The following is a 22,773-nucleotide window of genomic DNA, read 5'->3' as shown; positions in this document are numbered from 1 at the left end:
GCCCACTCATTGAAGTTAGCCGTTTCTTTTAGTACGAGCGTTTTGGTTTTAAAACTAGAATTAAATTCGTATTTTATTATATCAAATAGTGCTCCGTACATTAAATGGGGATTGTTTTTATTTAATATTTCATTGTCTAGTTTCGCGTTAATATTATTTTTAAAACTATTAAAACGACTGGTTGTTAAGGGCCGACATGTTATTTCCCGCTGGATTTTATTCTTTTTATCAGGAAACCGTGCCAGTTGACCACAATGATCGGAAGTTAGGCCATTGGTAATCAGAGTCTCTGTGGCGCTACAATTAGTAAATATATTATCTAAACAGGTTGACGAGGTTGCCGTAATTCGAGTTGGTTCTAGAAATAAATTTACTAAGTTAAATGATTTAAATAAGTTTAGCAACCTTGTAGTTAAAGAAGATGATTCTAAAATATTAACATTGAAGTCACCGCAAACTAAAAGTGATTTACTAGTGGAATTAAGTTTAGAGAGAGAATTTTCCATTACTGATTCAAAAGTGTTAAAATCACCTGAAGGAGGCCTGTATACACAAATTATAACAAACTGCTCCAGTTCAACACATGATAATTCTACATTGCGCTCGACTGATAATTTTACTATTTCTGAACGTTCCTTACACTTTAAATTATTAGTTACAATTATAAGAGAGCCACCATGGATGGCTTCCTTTCTAACGAATGAACTTTGTAGGTACTGAATAATTACTGTTATTAAGGAATATTATTTCACTATTTCTGTGCCAGTGCTCAGTTATGCACATTACTTTGTAATGATCGATAATGGATTCGCGAGTCTATGACTAGATGGCGTTACAAGGCTCGCGATGACGTTCAATTAAAATTGCATGGTGAAATATTGTGAGGTGTGTGCGAATAGTGTGAGAAACGGGGTAAGTGTTTGCAAATATTTTACGTAGTGAAGGCTGGACAGTTGATGTTTTACTTTGCAATGCTGACCATGCCCGTTTTGTTCTCAGCTTAAGGAAACGCCCTTATTGTCCGGCCGCGTTGATAGAGAGATAAAAGGGCACTTCGATTCGAAGTAATACTCACAAACAGAGCATCATTTTCGGCACGGTCTTCAACTGGCTAGCTAGCCTAGCGGCATTGCCTCGGACAGCCGAACTCAGGTCTCGAGTTCGAGTCTCAGTTGGAGATACTTATTTTTAATGTATTCTTTTTTTCTTTTTTGTTTCTTGGTGGTGGCCACTTTAGTTTAATTTGTGAAATCGTTAGTATATTGTTATTATTGTTTTATTTACTTTTTTATGTTTAGTTTTAGTTCATGTAAGTTAAATAATTCTGTTATAAGTTAAAATTTCCTGATTGGTCACCATTTCTATTGTATTAAAGGAAATAATTGTGTTAAATCTCCGGTAGAACTTTTCTTTATCTTCCAACATCCAGCCACCTAGAACCCAGGTCATTACAACTTGTACCATATAATGTTCAATGAATAAACTTAATTCTAAATCCTTGCCGGAAAGGCCCTGAATGTTTTGATGTACAACATTCAGTTGATGTGGCCCACCCTTTGTCGCACCATGTAGTTTAAACTATCAGGTGTATCAATAGTTGTATTAGTAGAACTACTAATATTATTAAAAGAAGAGGTTACCGTAGTAGAACCCGGGTCAATTTGTATATTATTTGCTATCAATATAGCAATTTGTCGTTTATAATAAAAACTTAGATACATTGTATCATTTGTCACTACAAAATTATTTATAAATTTATTTGTATCAAAGTACATTATTCTATTATTGTATTGCCTAGTTATATTGTACATTAATAGGTTTAAATTAAATATGTACTGATTTTGTTCTATAGTAAAATTTTTAGAATATGGTAAGGCACAGATGATAAACTTGCAATTTGTTGTATTATTTAATTTTATCATTGATTCAACACTTTCTATTATATTTCATATAATATCTTTATCGTCAACGAAGTCTTGAATTTTATAATAAGCTTTTTTAATTAGGGTGGATTTCACAGTGTTCTTAAATTTTATATCCGTGAGATCGGTTACACACTTAGGCAGCTTGTTGTAAAAACGGACATAGTTCCCTAAAAACGATTTATTCGATTTCGTTAATCTGAATCTCGGAACTACTAATTTGTGCTTGTTTCTTGTATTAATGGAATGTATATCACTTTTAACAGCAAACTGATTTAAGTTTTTGCGTACGAACATTATATTTTCTAGAATATAAAGAGAAGGAAGTGTAAGTATTTCAATTTCTTTAAATAATTCTCTCAGTGACTCGCGAGGGCCGAGGCCATAAATTGCACGAACTGCCCTTTTCTGGAGTACAAATATTGAATTTACGTCCGCCGCTGCCCCCCACAATAAAATACCGTAGGACATAATACAATGGAAGTAAGCAAAATACACGAGCCTAGCAGTAGCAACGTCAGTAATTAATTGACTGACTAAAAACCGTCGTGTTCCGTCATAGGCCTTTTATGTACCAGGGCCGCGGTATCTCTTTCGAACAACCTGCAGTTGTGGTGGGTTGCTGACATCTCTTTGAGGAGCGCGTGGAACAACGCGCGCCGTCGACACGGGTCTGTCGTCTAAGTAGACAGAGGGACGATGAGCCACCCGCACTCACCGCCCACGGATCCACGCCTACGGTGGCCGGGAGTCATCTCGCGACACTCGGCGCCCATGGTGTCTACCTGGTCCAGCGCGGCGGCCGGGATGAGAGGTGCCAACTCTCTGGCGTTCCGCCTCCTCCTTCTCGAGCATGACCGCTTCGCAGAAGGAGGCGACGGCATCCCATTCCCTCTCGCCCCGGACCATGGCCTGAACCAGGGCCGGACGCGAGAGGTCGCCGCCGCCCAAAGCCTCGACGAGGCCCGGCGGTGCCCCTCCCATGCGGGGCACACCTGGACTGTGTGGTCCACCGTGTCCTCGGGGCTGTCCGCACAATGGTGACACCCGGGCGCCTCCTCACAACCGATTCGGTGCAGGTACCTACCGAAACAACCGTGTCCGGTGAGGACCTGCGTCATGCGGTACGTGAGGGCGCCATGACTCCTCCCGAGCCACTCCTCAAAGAGGGGAGTTACCGCCACGATGGTGGCGTGCCCTTCAACAAATGCACTGAAACCGGCAGTGTAAGTAATATTCTTAGCGCTATTGCTGTGTTCGGAAATATGACATGAAATAATTGGTAAAAAGATATTGTATTTTTACCCGACTGCCAAAGAAGGAGGGTAATGTTTTTCGAGTGTATGTAAGTATGTATGTATGTCTGTTCCTTTGTGACCTCCTGTAGCCTAAACGGCTTGATGGATTTTGATGTATGAGGTATCGTTAGATTTGTCTTGATTACGGGAGTGTCATAGGATACATTTTATCCTAAAAGTCCCACGGGATATTTTTTCTAAATTTCCCTTTAAAAAAATATGTATGCGGTATCATTAGATTCATTTCAATCACGGGAGTAATAATTAATATAGGATACGTTTTTTCTCAAAATTCCCACGGGAACATGTTAATTCTGCGTCAACGCAAAGCAACTCATGCGTTAGCAAGCAAAAAGATAGGGCGTGGCCTGGCATGCGGCGCGCGGCGCGGTGCGGAGGGGGATATGCTCGAGTATACAGCCCGAATGCGGGCACACGCATAAGGGCACACGTCGTTGACGGTCTTCAGCAGTAATGACTCACCTAATTCTTTTTCTTCTTCACTACCAACAGTCCAGATTGGCGGTAAATTTATGTTGCGGAGTAACATCACTCGTAATCTAAAGCCAAATGTCGTCGAAATAATTTAAAATGGTACTTACATATACATAGTCTTCTACATCTACAACATTTTCGTTAAATAAAAACAGCTAAAAAGTTATAAATAAAAGAATTATTATTAAAAAAACAAAATACCCGACTGCACACTAAAAAAAGAGTAAAACAAGCCCCACAATAATATTTAATTTATAAATATTGATGGAAAGCATCGCAGGCGGGGACCACCTTGACCGCCACCAACGAAAATTCTGCTAAATGGTGCACAACCGAAATGACTATAAATAAGCCTCTGTTGGTCCCCGCCTGCGATGCTTTCCATCAATATTTATAAATTAAATATTATTGTGGGGCTTGTTTTACTCTTTTTTTAGTGTGCAGTCGGGTATTTTGTTTTTTTAATAATAATTTAAATATTATATGATAAGTCGCTCGATTTGCCGCCCCCTAGGTCATGCCGCCCGCGTGCGGTGCACGCCTTGCACGAACGCTTACGGCGGGCCTGGTAGTTTCTATTCTATTTTGTACCTAATTAATACACGTCAGAATTTTCACTACAAGACCCTAAGCATAGGTCCTTAGTCCTTACTCCGTGGGCGTGAACGTAAACTTCGTTAAGTTTGGTACTAAGTAGTACACCTACTTACCAAAATGTTTATGACAAAATATGTGTATGTCAAATTCTAAAGCTAAATAATATCTAGCGAACATTAATTAACAACACAACACACATTATGTACAATAGTTTCATTAAAGTATATAAGATCTTGCCAAATTAGTCCCAAAAGGGGTGTTAAACAAAGTTGATAATAGACGCAACACCACAATGAGCAATGTTCTCAAGTAGTAACTGGGTAGCAACATGGTAGCAACTCATACGAGTTAACCGCAAGTAAATGGCTGTTTAAACTTTATGAAAGACTAGATGTTTGCTGTGGCCTCACTTCCTTGATAGTCAGAAACTCTTCTTAGTGCTCATTAGCGTCATTTAAAAAGCCTTTTGTGCAAAATGCTCGTCGGAAAAAGTTAACGTAAACTACTGGGGTGAATGAAACAAAATAACAGTACTTAAGTATAAAAAGTAAAAATCGATATGCATTTCACACTTGTCATTGATTTCTCAATTTTAATGGCGAGAATCGGGCTTGCGTATCCCGGCGTCAGAAGTAGGTATCGCAACTCGCGATACGCTTATAAGCTAACATCATCCTCCGAGCCTTTTTCCCAACTATGTTGGGGTCGGCTTCCAGTCTAACCGGATTCAGCTGAGTACCAGTGCTTTACAAGAAGCGACTGCCTATCTGACCTCCTCAACCCAGTTACCCGGGCAACCCGATACCCCTTGGTTAGACTGGTGTCAGACTTGCTGGCTTCTAACTACCCGTAACGACTGCCAAGGATGTTCAATGACAGCCGGGGCCTACAGTTTAACGTGCCATCCGAAACACAGCCAATGGTGTCTAAGATATACTTAGAAAGTACATACAAACTTAGAAAAGTTGCATTGGTACTTGCCTGACCTGGGATCGAACCCGCTCATACTGGAGAGGTTGGTCCTTTACCCACTAGGCCACCACGACTTTTTATTATATATGTAGGTACTATTATATGCTTATAAACTAACATATCGTACCTTTAATCTAAAATCTAATAGGTACTTACCTACTCTTATTTAGCTACTTTAAGATTTATGGGAAACATTTTTTCTTTCCCTATTTCCTCGGCGTCTGTGTGCATCGCACACAAGGGCGGCTCGAGCTGTATAGCTATGTGTTTGTCCCGTCTGGTCTCGTTACATTGTCAGGTACGCTGGAGATCTGGTTGTGACAAGGTTGCGGTAAAAATAAATAGACAGGTCAAGGACGTTTTCCAGTGTCGTCCTTTTTCAATACGCCACGTAAAAATAAAATCTGCCTATGCAGCGTTAATTTTTCATGCAGTTTCTAGCTCAATTTGGTCCTATATCAATGGATAGAAAAGTCAATGACCAAATCTACGCACCAATTAATATCGATAAAATATTGGAAGTTGATTAAAGGAAAATTAAAATCGATAAACTGTTAATTCCAATTTTCGAAATTATCGGCGTAAATAAAATTCAAAACGTTCTTATTCAACAACATTTTGACACATGCCATTTACTGACTCGGCGAATTATGTCAGAAAATGCAATCTACATCATCGGTTGGCTTCCCAATTGAATTTTAATGTATGATAATTTATTGCCTGTAGGTACATAGGGTCATAAAGTTACTTACGAATATCTAGGCCTAATCTAGAAGGACTGCTTATCAGGCTTTTCAGACTCTAAGCTATTGAAGAAGTATAGAAGTTTGTCCGTCTAACCCTTAGATTAGACAGTGGAAGTAGAACTCACGATTGTAAAAAAGTATTTCGTATTTAAATGCAACATCTTTCTTTAGTTAATTCTCATACCCGGTCTGTCCATAGTCTCCAGACTCTCTTTTAAATTTAAGCCAATATGGGTTTGCAATCTCGAACTACGAAAAAATAAAACAATTAAAAACCTAGATGTCAATAAAAAATATTTGAAACCGAGAAAACATGCAACATCAAATATGCATGTGTTCATTACTACATTAAACGAGCGCCAACTGAAACCTTAGATAACTTAACCAACTGAAGACGCCATTACCATGCCGTCTCATTTGCAAAAATCACGAGAGCCGTTCAGTTGTTCATCATACCCGTATGTATGGTGTACCGTCTCCCATCGGGCTATGAGAGTGAAGGAATAGTGAGAGCACCTGTGTCTGCGCTAATGCTTGTGCAATTTTCTGCGTAGTTGGCTAATCTTCTTCTTGACAATTGGCTAGGCGGACATCATCATCAAGTATGGTCTGACTGTTATTGCTACAGTTGACAGTTGCTCATATTTTTGAAATGCTGGATCGAAAATGCTAGGGAGAGCTGTATTTTTTTTTCGTGGCCTTCTCTTTTTGCTAGTGGCGGCTCCAGTTAGTCAAATGCTCTAAGCTGAAAACGAGCGCGATCTGAAACCGATATCCGTTTCACTGCCATCGATATGCTCTATGGTGCATAAACGTCATCCGTCCGATGAATGAGGTCTATTAATAGGCTGAATGGATACAGTTCCATTGCTTTCTTTAGATACTTTGTTGTTAAAGGTCTGTTACGATTCATATGATTAGAGGGAATAGGTACTTAGGAATAGGTACATAAAATAGTCTATTTTTTAAACACTGACCATCCTGTTTTTTTATTTATTCAACTTGTCCCCTACTTCTCTGACCAGCAGCATGATACCTACCTACATCAGTGCTCTGCTAAATTCAGCCAATGTAGAATTTTTATCTAATTCGAATCTAGATTTCTTCATGCGATTGTCTTCAAGATGCAACTTCTCAAACTGTGAAAAGCACGTAGGGTACACCTTCAATCCTACGGTGGTCAACCTTGAGCGTATCGACCGCGACAATGACCCACTTCCCTGTGTAGGTACTGAACGTGACGTAAGTACGTCCATGGAGAATAAAATGACGAGAGATGACATGATGGAGAAACTGCTAAAGCAGAACTGCTTAGTAAGAAAAGAAAGTAGCGTCGCCAAAATGCGGGTATTCGGGACGAGGAGAGTTACTGGCTCCACTCCCATAAGCCTTCCTCGAAATCCACTGGAGAACAAAATGACGACAGAAGATGTCATAATAGAAAAACTCGCCAAAATGCGGGTGTTTCACTCCACCCTCATACGCTTTCTTTGTAACCAGTCCATTTTTTTTAAATCAAACCACCAATCAATCAAGACAGAGCTTTGATAGATGTGTCAACCCGAAAACCTTGTTAATTCACTCGTAACGGAACGCTTTGGTCACACCTATCTTCCGTAGTTGATCTAGAAGGCTATGGAGATGACCATGGAGACCGCAATGACTAGCGGAGGTACCATTACGGACTTGCCGGGGCTGCGGGTTGTTCGAAAGAGATACCGCGGCCCTGGTACATAAAAGGCTAATCATTAAATGATCATTTGATGATTTTTGACGTCGTTAAAAAAAATAAATAAATAGGTACCATTACGCAAAATCTCCTAAGAAAGTGGCACGCTAAAATGCGGGTGTGCGATGGACGAGGAACGTTAACCTACGAGGACCTACCTGGCTTATGGCATATCTGCTCCCTCCTTCCTCCGTGGTACAGGCACAGGTAAACATAGCCATCGGGAACTGCGGTGTTCTTAGTGTTTGTACTGCGATTGCTCAGCTGCGGATATTAAACGTCAGGGCAGGGTTAATATATGTCTGTGGGGTAAACAGTTGTGTGTCTGTGGTCGGTAGTGTTTCTGATTATAAATTGAGTTAATGTTGGTATGTCTTCCTAACTGGTCCAATTGAACGATGTTAGGAAACAGTTTATTTCGTAATAAATACCTCACGTAGTATCAACTAGGATTTTTCGGGGGTGATTAAACCTGCAACTAACTCGTTAAGAAGAAGTCAGTTTAAAACAACCCTTAAAATGCTTCATGACTCTGAATTATCCCGATTTATGAAATACATAGGTAATACTATATAAGTAATACACGAATGTTAGGGTGCGTCCACATCTGGCGAATGCGCAGCACGCGAGCCGATCGCGAGCTGTCCGCGAGCTGCGCGCGTGCAGTCACTGCAATAGTTCGGTGCGCCTCTTTAGCGCAACTCACGCAAGGCTCGTATAGAGCGCGCGAGCGGCGCGCGATCTGCGCGCAATCAGTTCTCGCCCTTACAGTTCCGTATATTGGCTCAGTACTATCGAAGATGGCAGACGTCGCGCGCCGCCTGCGCGCCGCTCGCGTGCGGCGCTTAGGTCGCGCGCGAGCTGCGCGCGGGCGGCGCAGAAGCGGCGCACGAACAAAAATGCACGCGCGCAGCTCGCGGACAGCTCGCGATCGGCTCGCGTGCTGCGCATTCACGGCGCATTCGCCAGATGTGGACGCACCCTTAGATTTAAAAATTCAAATAAAGAACTGACCGAGATTCAGAGACATAAAACAGTAGCCAGACTACCTAGACTAGCCAGCCAGTTATAGCAAAGGAAACAACTGCCAGTCAGCCAGTTTGCCGTTCAACTCATTCATCGCTTTATTTTATGTATGAAAGTGTCAGAGCTCTGTTTCATTTCAATATTTAGTTTTGCAAAAGTTACTCCCAGTGCTGTTTGTTCCTGGAATTTTATTTACTTACAAACATGCAGTTTTTGTTGAACTATTACTGAATTATTCGTACTTTGTTTGTGCATGACGACATTTCGTATTTTGGGTTTGCACAGAGATGCATACCTAACTATGTAGGTAATTTGTTAAAACTGGAGTTCAGAGTAGACAAAGACTAGTTTTACGATTAAAGTGTAGTTTAAGGGTCTAGATAGAATAAAATTACCAATAATTATAACAACGGGTCGAACATTTTAAAGTTGAAATTGTTTGATTAGATCACTTGATTGTTTTTTTTTGTCATCGTCCAGTCTTTGAAAGAAACGTCTTTCATATTTTCGTATTTTATAAATTTTTACAAAAAATTTGGTATAAAAAATAAGTTTCTAATCACAAACCACAAACTTTTTCTTGAAAATACGATAGTTGAAGTCTCAGATTGATCCATCGCAAGCTGTTTGAACTATGATAATGTGCGTTTGAGCTATCAATCATCGTAAAACAAATATGGCGACTGCTAGTTATTAAAGGCGGTGATAGATCGAACTGTTCTGAGTTTATAAACGCGAGGCGTGTAACTTCTTAGAGAATTTAACGAACTGGAGACGACATCTTCCTCAATAATATGTGTAAGTATGTTAAGTTTATTCTTGTATTTCTCAAGTTCATGTGATCAAAATGCTCACTCATAGAGCTACACTATTTGTTGCGGTGACTCCTAAGACGCTCCCTAGAATATCAATTAAATTGGGCAATATTTTGTATTGTGTAAAACATTCTGTTCAATGTTGCTATTGAAGATTCCGGAATGATCTATAGCGCTTAATTGCGCAATAACTATAAGTATTTAATTTGCACCGTGGTCTAGGGGTCGTCTTTCACGCTGGACTATTTCGCATGGAGATTTTTGTTCAAAATTAGCGCTTCCAGTTGATTAAATGATCTAAGAAAGGCGGTGATAGATCGAAGTGTTCCGAGTTTATAATGGCACGGGATGTGTTAACATACACGCAAATATTACCTGTTTATATGTGATGATTCACATGCATATATGAATGAGTAAGATCATTCATCATACTTTGTTTATGGTTGAAATCTTGGAATTATTTTGAACATTGTCTGTACATATTTTGTTTATGAAAAACAATAGATGCCTGACCTACCTGCCTATATACCTATGTAAATGGTTTTGCCTTCCGGCGCCTATCTGCTCCCTTATGTAAGTAGTACAATTTTGTGCTTCCTAGTCTACTCTATTATGTACCTACTATATACCCAATGTACTTCCTTATATACTTCCTTGCTATATATCTAGCTATAACAGGCTAAACTTAGGTGTAGCCACACTACAAGCTTTAGCCGTTACGTATAGGTAGGTACATAATTACATATATATTTGTGTAGGTAAATATCTGAATACTTACATACTCAACAATTTTCCTTATGTACATGTAGTGTTCCTACATATTACGTAGGTTTTTTTTGTCTTCAATATCTAAAATAATCCGATTACAAAAAAAAGTCACTTAAAATGAACAGAAATTCAATCAAGAGCAGATTCAGTCAATTGAAAACGAATTCAAATTAGAATTTGTGTCCGAGAGGATTCCGACTTTATTTCGTTAACTATAATCCCATGATACTTATACCGGATATTGGAAAACCCAAACTTTAAATATTTAGCTGTCCGGATATTAGAAGTATTTACTAAACATTTCTATTTTGGCTCAAAGACCTTTAGCTACAGGCCGTTACCCTTTTGGTTAATTAAGATATTCTCTTTTATTCTCGTTAAATAAACTGCTTCAATTTTCTATGGTTTTTAGAATAATGACAACAACCCGCTGTGGGTTAGCAGTGGTGAGGGAGTGACGGACTTTTACTGACTAAAAATCCATAGTGTTCCTTCTTAGGCTTTTTATGTTCCAGGGCCTCAGAATGACCTATATCTACGATCACCAGTCCGGGCCCTTTGCCGTGTGGTCAAAATTGCAGCGTGTCGGCTGACACACCGCAATTGACCACAAATTAATCAACTAATAAAATTAGTAGGCATTATAAAAATAAAGCGAATTAAAAGAAACAAATTCTAAATTCAAACGTGCTATAATCACATCACACTAATAAAATGGCGGCGTTATAAAATGCCCGAGCCAATTCGTGCTTCTACCACGTAGCGTTAAAATGTCACTACTTTACAAGTTTTGCGCGTTTCGTCTATAAATCTCAGTTTTGTGAACAAGAGAACTATGAAGCTACAAAATGTTCAACATTACGACACTGCTGCCACCTACAGGAGTGTTTTGGAACTACACTACACGGACGACAAAGTTTTGTCAAGTGAGATGAAGTTTTAAATTGAGGGCAATGCTGAATAGTATTCGAGACTTCTGAGTGTACTTACATTTTAATATTACCTATTGTATTTTTAATAGGGAGTAAGTATATAAAGCGTTGGCCTACACACCTTTTCGGTGATCAACATCTCGCTCTGCGGGTCTTTTCATTTAAATGTGTATGGAAAACTAGATTAGATAGAACCCTTTATGTCCATTTACCATGTACCCAATGAGATATATAAAGTCATTTTTTGAAAGTAGGCTGAAAATCAGCACTTCTTGAAGGTCGAGCTTACAAAAGACAGCTCCCAAAACGACCGCCATTCACCTATATGTTTTTGTTTTTCCTACACGTAGGTATATGTTTTTGCTGGGAAGAAGAAATGGTGGAACATAGGTACTCCCCATTTGGAACGTAGATACGTGTAAATGTTAATATTAATATAATTAGTACAAACAACAAAAATAATAAATACTTATTTCAAATTGCACTTTCTAATGTCTTATTCTTTGACGTCAACAAAAACGCAAACTTGTGCTCTGAATTGAAAATGTCGGCAGCCATATTGGATGACGTGGGCGGGTGTTGTTTGAAAGTCGCGTTCACCGAGCGATGCACTGCTTTGAACTTTTAATTGGTGCACTTGTCTGTTTGTATAGAAAACATTGTTATTGCAATTATATTAGAGTTAAGGTTTCGGTTAGCAATTAATTTTATTTTGGAGTTAAAGTTTGAAGTGGAAATGGGAAACTTAAAGTTATAAAGACCTTTTCACTAGCAATTTATTGGAATGTCATTGGCATCCTCCTTGTCAAAAATTTTCTTGGGATCGGAGCAGCATGTTTTCTTCTTCCATACTTCTTCTGTCTGGGGTGATTCACAATCACCTAGCATTCTTTCCAGTCATAGTGTCTTTCACACAATCCATTAATCGTTTCATATTTCTACATGCCGCTGAATAAACTAAAGCACCTTCTCGAAGTTACCATAAAATTCACCACCATTCACGATTTCTCTAAATTGGTATTTCTTTCGCTTTTCAAATTAAACACCAAGTCATCTTTTAGTGTTTCTCCTTTGTTTGGATATAACGTTAATTATTTCTCGACAGTGTCTAGGAGCAACTAAAGAGCAACAAATTACCTGATTGCAGAGTTCCGTGCTCAAGTTCTCGAACAAAACGTTCGTCTTCAAGTTATAATTGTTAGTTTGTTGGTAGACTTCATTGTGTAGCTTTGGAATAATTCTCTCTGGAGAGAGCAAGGAAATAATTGGAATCAGTTTCCTACACTAAAATCTTCGACTCGGCTTTGTTCCAGATAGTATAAATAATCATAAAAATAATTTAGGAGTTTCGTTAGTGAATTTTATAGCGAAGTTATAAATAAACCCAAAAAAAAAGCATTTAAAGATTTATTTTAAGACCAAGTTGCGTTAGCAAGATGACCTTTTGAATACATTAAAAAAGCGTGTTTAATGAAATTTCTTAGCGATACTCTACTGGAAAATCAAAGAAATTGCAGTTGTAGGTACAAATCTTGTTAGAATATTTTATTAGTCTAAAAGCGGGGCTTGCAATTTGCGAGAGTTGAACTTTTAAGGCTCTATCTGACGGGCTGGGGAGTTTATCTTTGTCTAGACTGGGTTGCTTCGGCGTAGTTTCAGTACTGATGGTCAATATTTGGTCTAAAACAAACGTTCGTGAAGTAAACCAGGGATATAAAGTGTAGAAATTGTTGTGAAGGTAATAAAGGGAAAATGAAGAATCAGGTTGAATCTTTCTTATAATTAAAATTATCTTTATTTGTAGAATTGACCAAATCTGACAAAGAAATTGACTGACTAATGGAGAAAGTTGGAAGTGGGAAGTTATTTTTTTTTACTTACAGAGGCGTTCAAGAGCCACCATATCTTTTCTTGAGCCCTTCACGTACAAGGACCGCATTGACTCTCAATTTAAACTATTCTTAAACATCAGGCCAACAAACAAACAAATGAACTTGAGTTAATATTTCAATTTACCAAGCTACGAGAATGAAAATAACAGTAAACTAAACTACATTACATAAATACCAAAAACTGTACCAAAAACAGGAATATTCAGTCGAGTTTACCTCACAAGTTTCGTACCTATATGAAGAGAATTTTCCAATTTCGCTGGATCAACACTGAATTTTATGTAAGCGTTGCAAGGATATAACTAGAAGCGAGGGTATAGCGAATAGTGAGTCGGTGTTGCAATGGTTCGGGAGTTCCTTGCAGCTGGTTATACTATGTGGCTATACTATGTAGCTGGTAACCAAAAGTTTGGTGTTTGTAAGATTTTTCCTGTGATTTTAGATTAACTTATAAGGTCAAAAAGCGATCATGGTTGGTAATTATGTATTTGATATTATTTTTCGCAGTCGTTACTGGTCAGAAGCCAGAAAGTCTGACAACCAGACTTAACAAGGGGTAAGGGTTGCCCGGGTAAAATCGGATGAGCAGGTCAGATAGGCAGTACCTCCATGTAAAATAAAGCCGACCCCAACAGATGTTTGGCAACAGGATTTAGCATTTTCCATTTTTATGTAACAAATTACTTAAAAAGAACATTTTCAGGATACCTCTTTCACAGTCTGCTAAAACATATGAAGCTGACCTCGACTAACTGGGCTAGACAGATGGTATTAATTTTCCTTCCAAACCTTCTTAACCCTAAAATATGGTAGCCCTACTCTAAATCCGTGGAGCTAAGCTGATGTTTCGTCATTGATCTAAACCCCGGGGTCAGTGAGTCGCTTACGACTGAGGGTTTCGATCACGGAGGTAGGAAAGATAGCGGAGATGCCCTAAGGAAGATAGTTCAGACTTCTTCTTATAGGTCAAGTAGCGTACGGTTGTTAATAGATCTAACGAGGCGTTCGGGCTCCTTGTCAAATGAAAACCAATCTTTGAAACATGGGTTTTGGGCGCGTTCCATTGAATGCGTGTAAGGGCGGAGCTAGTAACGTTTCTCGTCCCCCGAACACCCGCATTTTGCGCGCTACTTTCTTAGGAGATTTTACGCGTTATGACATCTCCGCTAGTCATTAAGTATGTTCTCCATGGTTATGACAACACCCCTTCCCCTCCGCACGACACCAATTGTCTTTTACAAGTGCTGCAGTTAATTTGTGGCCAGTAACTTGTAACTTAGTTTAAAACCTCTTTAGAAGATCGGTGTCTTTAGCTAAGTGTGTCTTTAACTTGCAAAGTTAGGTTCATGAAATGTTCTGTAATATTCTAAGGTTGATTTTTTTCTAATTGGCAACACTTTAGAGATATTTGAAAATAGGTTATATTCTTTTTGATCTATATAAAGTTTATTTATAAGGAAGTATAGAATAATATCCCACTGTCCAATTTTAAATAAAGCTCCTGTTTTGGTACCGTCAAAGTATACAAAGTATAATACCGGTGATCAAGTATTAAAAATTCCTACTTTGTAACACTGAATAGTTTTGCATTCAACAGGCGGCGTGAAAGGTTCACATGCCAGAGTGTAATCGGAGTTTACAACGATTAAGAGCCAGTTATACCATTAAAATAAACGCCCGGTTAAACAAAACTGCTGTTTATCATCAACTAACTTCTCGCCAGCGTTTCTATTCGTGTCATGTGGGAAATGATTATATTTTATAGAACACTGAAATCAATAATTCAAATAGGGCCAGTAGTTTCTGAGATGACAGTGATTAAGCAAACAAACATACAGTTTCATTATATAAGATAAAAAAATAAAGTAATTGTAATTTGGAACTATATATTTGGAACTTATGTTCCTATAACGGTTTTTATTTAATTATAACAAAAGCAATGTTCGACAAGGTTAGGTCTAACACAATTTCCCACTCCACGCTAAAGAAAATGCGTCGTTTAACCGGTCGATTACGTAAACGACAGTTGGTGAAATTGACCGTTTAAACGAGCAGAACGGGTTTATTGCTATAGGCAGGCCTCTGTCACTCGACGTACTTGCGCGCGATAAATGCCTACCGCTCGCTGGGTTACCGGTAGCCCCACGCGGCTCAGGGCGCACAACAGTCACACGCGCCGCGCGCGCTCTAATATTATTATTTTTATTTCGTGGCATGTTATGCTGTTGGTTTTTATTAGGTTTTTTAAGCTACCTCACAAACTGATGGATTATTTTTAGTTGTGTTGGTTTATATGCGACTATTGTAAGATTTAGAAACATTTTATATGTATGAATTTATCTAGTAATTCTATTTTTTTTAAAATAAATTAATACTTATCTACTTTATGATTTTAACAACAGAGATCATTAGGTACTTATTTTACTTTAGATACCTACTTAGTTATATGAACTGTATTGTGACAACATACATATCTTTTTTTTTTTTCCGACGTCAAAAATCATCAAATGACCCCTCCCGCTGTGGGTTAGCAGCGGTGAGGGAGTGTCAGACTTTTACTGACTAAAAACCGTCGTGTTCCTTCATAGGCCTTTTATGTACCAGGGCCGCGGTATCTCTTTCGAACAACCCGCAGCCCCGGAGCTCAGAACACATCTCGAGTGTAAGTAGGTATAGTTCTGGTCCAACTTAGTGACGACTCGGAACATTACGCGTGTCGCTACGCAGAAACCAATTTTAGGTATGTATCAACACTCGACGGAGTTGTACTAAGGTGGCCAACTTTCCGAAAACTGAATGCGGGACTTAACCTTTCGTGAAAAGGGGGGGGGGGGGCATTGAAAAATGATCGGACGGAACTGATAAAATAAAAACCGTAAGCAAAAAGCTATAATTTAACCTATCAATATCGTGACACAGCGTGCACTAATGTCTTATTTTCAAAATCATTAGGCCTCACGAGTTCAGTAGAAATAAAGAGAACGAGATTATAATTATAGGTAATCTGTGTTCCTGCACTGTTGAGCGTGCGCGCAGGTGGGTGTTGTGTAGAAGCGTGGTAGAAAAATAGGGATGCGAGACATGCGGGACGCATACCACGTTTTGCGGGACTATTTTACTAATAATTTCAAAACGGGATTTCGTCAAGCATTGCGGGACGGTCCCGCAGAATGCGGGACGGTTCGCCGCCTTAAGTTGTACCATATGGGGTATGGCACTTGTGTTCGAAAAATAGTTGGAAACCGCTTTGAATTTGACGAAAGCTTTACTTAAGTACTTACCTATGCTTACGTATTAGGTAATATTTAGTATTATGTACCCATACTCCATTTTAGTAGGCAATACAATAGTTAACTAAAGAAAAATATTCTTGATATTACTTTTTATTTAAAAACTCAGTTTTAAAAAAGGCTATCTTAAAATAAGCGTAACTTTGTTTTCCTACTTAAATATTAATAAATTGTAAGAAGCAACCCTAAGCACGGCCACGGCACGGTTGCGGTCACTGAACTGTGCGCTATCGCATTGGAATAACAATCAAGCGCTCGAGCTTTTAAGGTTCATTTTATAACGCAACTAGGAATTTGTAGGTAGTTGGGGAACTTGTAGGTGCTTATAACAGTAGGTATGGACTTTTTTGTATGGAGTGATTTATCTGTTACGTAGTAACTATTATATAATCTGTGCTATAGGTTACAAAGCTTTATGGCCTGCGATTTCCATTTTTCCGATACGGACTTTTGCAATTTTCCAAAGTACCGTTGACAATTGTTGTTGTTTTAAATTAAATTATATTATTTTTCATTTGACTAATAGTTTATAGGGAATTGTTATTGTTTTACTCGTTTTTTCTGCTGTACTAGGTAATTTAATTGTATTTTATTGTTAAGAGTTATAACAGTTTTGGTAGACAATTATGGTTCAGTTAGTGTGCTGGGAAGTAGTGAAGGTATTTTGCTGAAGATTGAGAAATATGGGGGACCTTAGGGGTGGCCTTTATTTATCCAGCCATCGAAATGGTTGAAAAGACGATGACGAATGCGCAATTGGTATAACACATTTTAGAAGCTGAAATATTTTTAGATAAACGAGAGGTTCTGTAAAAGTAAAAATTAAATTGTTCGTACTTTGTAACCTTTTGTATTCGTTAATTACCTACTAAAGGTGTAAAAACAAGTATAGAAAACACGCGCGGATGATGGTCCAGAATTGGACAAGGTACAATCTTTTTGATGAACTATTTTCGTACAGCATGTGGATAGTTCGTGACGATTCCAGAGAGAAAGCGATTACATAGGTGCTGAAAATAAATAAAAGAAAACGACTGTTGGTGCAAAGTTCAAAGCTCAAGTCTTTCAAACATTGTAGAAATGAGATCTCGAGCGGTGCAAAACTTTAATAGATTCAGAGAATTCTATAAATAGGTTCCGTGAATTTATGTTTTAACAGGAAAATGGCGAGCTTTTCTGTGCAATAGTGTCTACAAAATATATGTGGTTTTTACTTTAAGGGTTTTTTAACGCACTGTTAATGCTCGTGTGTCACGATACAAATAATAACAAACTGCATTTTAGGATAAAAGCGGGTTAAAAAATGTGTTATGCAAAGCCCCTAAGATACATGTACCTATGTATTATTATGGTGTTTGTAGCTTAAAGTAACCCACATTGCGCTCATCAACACGCAAGTCCAGCGTGGTGAGTATGGGCAGATCAAATGGGCGTTTTTCGGCCGCGAACTGACAAAAAATATTAAATAAAACATCCGAATTGAGAACCTCTCCCCTACCTTTGGGAAGCCGGTTAATTTGCTCTAAATATACAACGCACATAAATAAAACAAACAACAAGAAAATCGACAAACAATACATAATAGGGAAACATAAACATACATTAAAGCATCTTCTAAGCTTCAATACCTCATTGGTTTAATTGGCTAAGAAACATCAAAGAGCCTTTTAGCTACGACCTTGACTTGCCTTGCCTTATAAATAAAGGCAGAAGAAACCCTCTTAGGAGGCACAGAGGCTGCCTCGAATACACACGTCATTCACGTAATGCGTCTCATGTATGATAGTTGTGTTTCCGTATTAAAGTACAGTGGGGCACATAAGTTGAAGGACTTTGTCAAGTTTTGTGAGACTACTCAAAAAGTTTGCTACTTTAGGGATATGATGGCCTGGTAGATATGTCTGAGGATAGTCGCTAGAAAAGGTGGCGTTTGTAGTGATCTTATTCAATTGTAGTTTCAGTAGATTTCAGTTTTATAAAATTAATCGTGTATCTGTCTTATGTGCAAATACATAGATGTAACATTTCATTGGAACTGGAAAAGTTACCGTCACTTAGTAATAACCAGCAATAATGTGATAGTTTGCAAATTATTGTATTGTCACAGGTTTGTATAGTCTCTTAAAATAAAAAAGAATAATACACATGACGTCACTTTGTGATTTTCAGTGTTCAACAATATTTTCGGCTGACTGTACACAAACCCCGAAAACTCGGCCAAGGTTATGAGGGTAAAGCTATTACTGTTTTGACGTACTTTAGGGGTTTACTTCATATTGTTGGGTTAAAATTAATTATTCTATGTATTGTTGCTTAACCACCGTAAGTAAACAATATAATAAGTTAGACTTTGTAATTGTTACCTCGACTTTACATTGAAAGTCACTTCGGTTAAAATTGCGTAACTTCCGTATGTGGTAAGAAGTTTAAAGAAATTTCTATAAACGACTTACGAGGGTGTTTTACATTTGCAAAATTGTAAGTTAGGCTCTTACATAAGCTATTTAAATGAGTAAACCTTACAAGTCTAAAAACGTCATGTTACAAATAGCCTAACGACTTAAAATTATATACATATGTGTCTAAAGAAGAAAATACTTTAATATACATCAGGCACTTATCAAGTATGAGGGCGCGGGTTCGATTCCAGGTCAGGCAAGTAGGTACCAATGCAACTTTTCTAAGTTTGTATGTACTTTCTAAGGATATCTTAGACGCCTGTGTTTCGGATGGCACGTTAAACTGTAGGTCTCGGTTTTCATTGAACATCCTTGGCAGCCGTTACGAGTAGTCAGAAGACAGTAAGTCTGACACCAGTCAAACCAAGAGGTATTGGGTTGCCTGGGTAACTGGCTTGAGGGGTCAGATAGAGCAGTCGCTCCTTGTAACTCACAGCAAAGCACTGGTACTCAGCTGCATCCGGTTAGACTGGAAGCAGACCCCAACGTAGTTGGAAAAAAGGCTCGGAGGATGAGGATGAATGACCTATCAACATAAATAAAAACATTTCACAACCCCGATTTAATAGTAAAGTTAAACACGGCTTCCTTCCTACATCTAAGAAGCTTTTAATCATGCGATGTTTACCACAAGTAATCACCTGATTATTACCAGTACCCGGTGTTTGTTAATTAATTAATTAACTCAAACACAAGTCGGGCACGCGGGAGAACCACGTGGTCTTCGCTTATGTAAGACATACATTGCTTACACGTGGGAGGTTTAGCTGCACTTGTGAAGGCCAGTTTGATTAACTTTAGACCACTTAAAAGAGGTTCATTAGCATATTTATACATACTATCCAGGTTAGGGGCTTTAGGTAAGTTACGGCGGTAAAGGCCTACGACGGAACACGATGATTGATGATGATTGATGATTGATGATTTCTAATCAATAGAAGTCTGACACTCCCTCACCGCTGCTAACCCACAGCGGGGTCATGTGATGAATTTTTGCCATCGATAAAAAAATGAGCCTTTGGGTAGGGGTACTCTAGCGGTGCGCACTGCAACTTTTTAGTCGGCCGATAGTCTGAAGCGTTTGGGTTATTCTGAGTACAAGGAAATGTTAGATCATAGAATAATGGTAATACATACAACTGTAGCTTTGTAATCATTTCATTTCAGCTTACGCTTATGCGTTTCAGTGCCAATTAGGTACCACTTGCTAGGTGGTTTGTAAATTTAAGAAATAAAACCACTTTCAATAGGTATTTAGAAATAAGTATTTGATTTCCCTCTTTATTTCTTCTTCCTAAATCTGTCACAAAACATTCGAGTACAATACAAAGATTAACAATAATGGCCGTGCCTAATGAATTTATTTCAATACAGGTCAGGCTTTTCTTCAATTCTCTCGAGGATCCAGTCTCTGAAGGAGTAGACCCGGGTATAGACGTCAGGGTAGCCTCGAGCACACGGCATGCCCCAGGATACGATGCCTACAACGCTGTTGTCTACCACCAGAGGACCTCCGGAGTCACCCTGGGAAAGGAGGATGATGATTATTATGTATTAGCAGCTCCTGTCAACATTTTCAGAAGTGTCCCGTGGGAATTAACTCAGGAAGCCATTTCTTTTTGCCTGTAGTCACTCTCAGTAAATAGGTTTTCTAACATCGGATCGTGGTTCTTGAGAAAACCAACTCCTAAGCTTCACATTGATAGGTATAGGTTCAGGATAATTGGTAGGTATCGCTGGAACTTCAAGTTAGTATAGATTTTCATTTGTTTAGTCGTCGATAGATCAAAAGCAAATAGTTTTACGTTACAATTATGAACATAGAGTAGAGCCAATCGGTGCCGCGTGTGAATGACCTTAAAGAGGCGTGATGTGTGCGAGGAACTAATCAAAAAAGGGAACACCATGTATGACGTGACGAGTACAAACAACCAACTACAGAAGATCGAGGAAAACAGTGAAAGAAATACAACTTCCGTCCTTGATTGAGAACAACACAACATTCGGATGTTGCGTCATTAGGTGTGCACACGGAAAACTGTTGTTCAAGCTGATACCCGGATCAAAAATACGGAAATCTATATAAAAAGCTAAACAGGTACAGTTTTTTGTTCGATAGTTACCTCTTAGCAGACGGAAAGCTTGGTGGAAAAATTGTTGGGGATGCAGCTTGGAACCAGAAGAAGGACAGAGGACTTTTAAACCCATCCAAGCACAAGAAGTGCTTTTCTAGGGACACTGGTAAAATAGGATTGGATGCTGCGCAGGAGTAATTTATTGGGTCCCTTTTGTGGTTTGAAGTAAGGCGCGGGGGCGTTGTATAGCGGTGATTGGCCCGCAGTGCATCGCGTCATAGCCGTCACTCGGGATTGGTTCTTTGCTAATAAATCACTTCTGCGCAGATGAAGGTCAGCGCTCAAGATTGGTGCCGATAACTATACATAAGTTGGTTTATAAGAAAACACTCACATGACAAGCTCCTTCACCAGTCTTAGTAAGAGAACAGATCTGCGTGTTGAAGACAGGGTTGATTCTCTTGTAGATGCTCTGACAATGTTCCACGCTGAGAGACGTCACGTTGATCATCTGCAACTGGATTGGAAGGGTCCCGGGGTACTGGAAGATGGAGGAATTCGAAATTATTTTTATGGAAGAGTGAGGTAGTTGGTCATAACATGGAGAACTGGTCTTTGAGACTTAGTTAAACTTTGCTTTTAGTTGTGTCAAGACCCGGATGGAATTGCGGGAAACAGCTAGTTTTGCATGTGTTAAAAAAAGGTAAGGTTAAGTCAATAATATAGTAAAGTCAAGCTTTTGTAAAGGTAGGCCTAGAACTACTAATTGACTCTAGGCAAATACTTATTACTGCTATTTCTAAGTAGTTACTGATAGTGCCATTAATAATATGAAAGTTAAGTAAATAAATGCCATTCCTTAGTAAATCACCAGACAAAATAGTATATAAGCAATTTTCAGACAGTTAAAAAAATATAGGAATAGATGAAATACTGATGAAACGTAACATTGAAAATATTACTGGTACTTCTAACGCCCTTGGATACAAGAACTTTTTTCCTCAAATAGTACTTAAAGAAGTAACAAAATAGATAAACAGTAATGACCCTCTAATGGTGAAGTAGCAGAAGGTGCCTGGTAGGTTTTTGCACCATAAGCTAAAGTTAGGGTTGCCAGGGTAAGGAATATCGCATAAAACTCGGCAGAAATAATGGATACCTGGATGATTTTTAGAGCTTAAAACACTTGTTTTACAACAACAAAAAACCAACTTCAATAATGTACCTAAAATTTCCTAAGCCTGACACTAAATACTATGCTGAAAACCACATAAAAATCGGTTCAGCAATATGTACTTACGATATACATAGGTAAATACACGTCAAACTGAGAACCTTTTTTGAAATCAAAAGATTGTTTTCTTTTTAACCAGACTTAAATATTAAAAACGTAAAACTTTCTTAAGATTATAAACAATGTTTTAATCTTGGAAGTTTTTGAATTTCTAAAACTACAGCTAGATAAAGGATTTTATGAATTTAACTTTTTAAAATATGATATAAAAGTGATTGACATAGATATCTTCATAAAAATAAAGGTAGAAAATCTGTTCACTAGCCGTATAATGATGTCTGAGTATCCGACAGCCCTACCAAGTCAAGGGGTGCCACGGATCACTAATGACACAATTAGAGAACCCAACGAATGTGGTGAGAATAATAATAGTGCAAAGGGCTGACCCTCTCTGTAACTACGCAATATTGTTGAAAAAGAAACCAAAATTAAGGCTATGTGTGTGTTTTTTTGGGACGTCAAA

General features: G+C 38.5%; 1 long non-coding RNA gene across 1 annotated transcript; it reads right to left on the bottom strand.

Moving 5' to 3' along the window:
• Nucleotides 1-1,207: 1,207 nt before the first annotated feature.
• LOC124643914 lies at nucleotides 1,208-16,130 on the bottom strand. The gene is made up of 3 exons (XR_006985987.1): nucleotides 16,119-16,130; nucleotides 11,231-11,234; nucleotides 1,208-1,454 (listed from the first exon to the last, which is right to left on the bottom strand). It is a non-coding gene; the product is annotated as an uncharacterized LOC124643914 (long non-coding RNA).
• Between the last annotated feature and the right edge of the window lie 6,643 nt (nucleotides 16,131-22,773).

The sequence above is a fragment of the Helicoverpa zea genome, chromosome 2 (genome assembly GCF_022581195.2).
Source record: "Helicoverpa zea isolate HzStark_Cry1AcR chromosome 2, ilHelZeax1.1, whole genome shotgun sequence".
Taxonomy (NCBI): Eukaryota; Metazoa; Arthropoda; class Insecta; order Lepidoptera; family Noctuidae; genus Helicoverpa; species Helicoverpa zea.
Note: the sequence above shows the minus strand (reverse complement) of the source record. Positions and strands in the feature narration are given on the sequence as shown.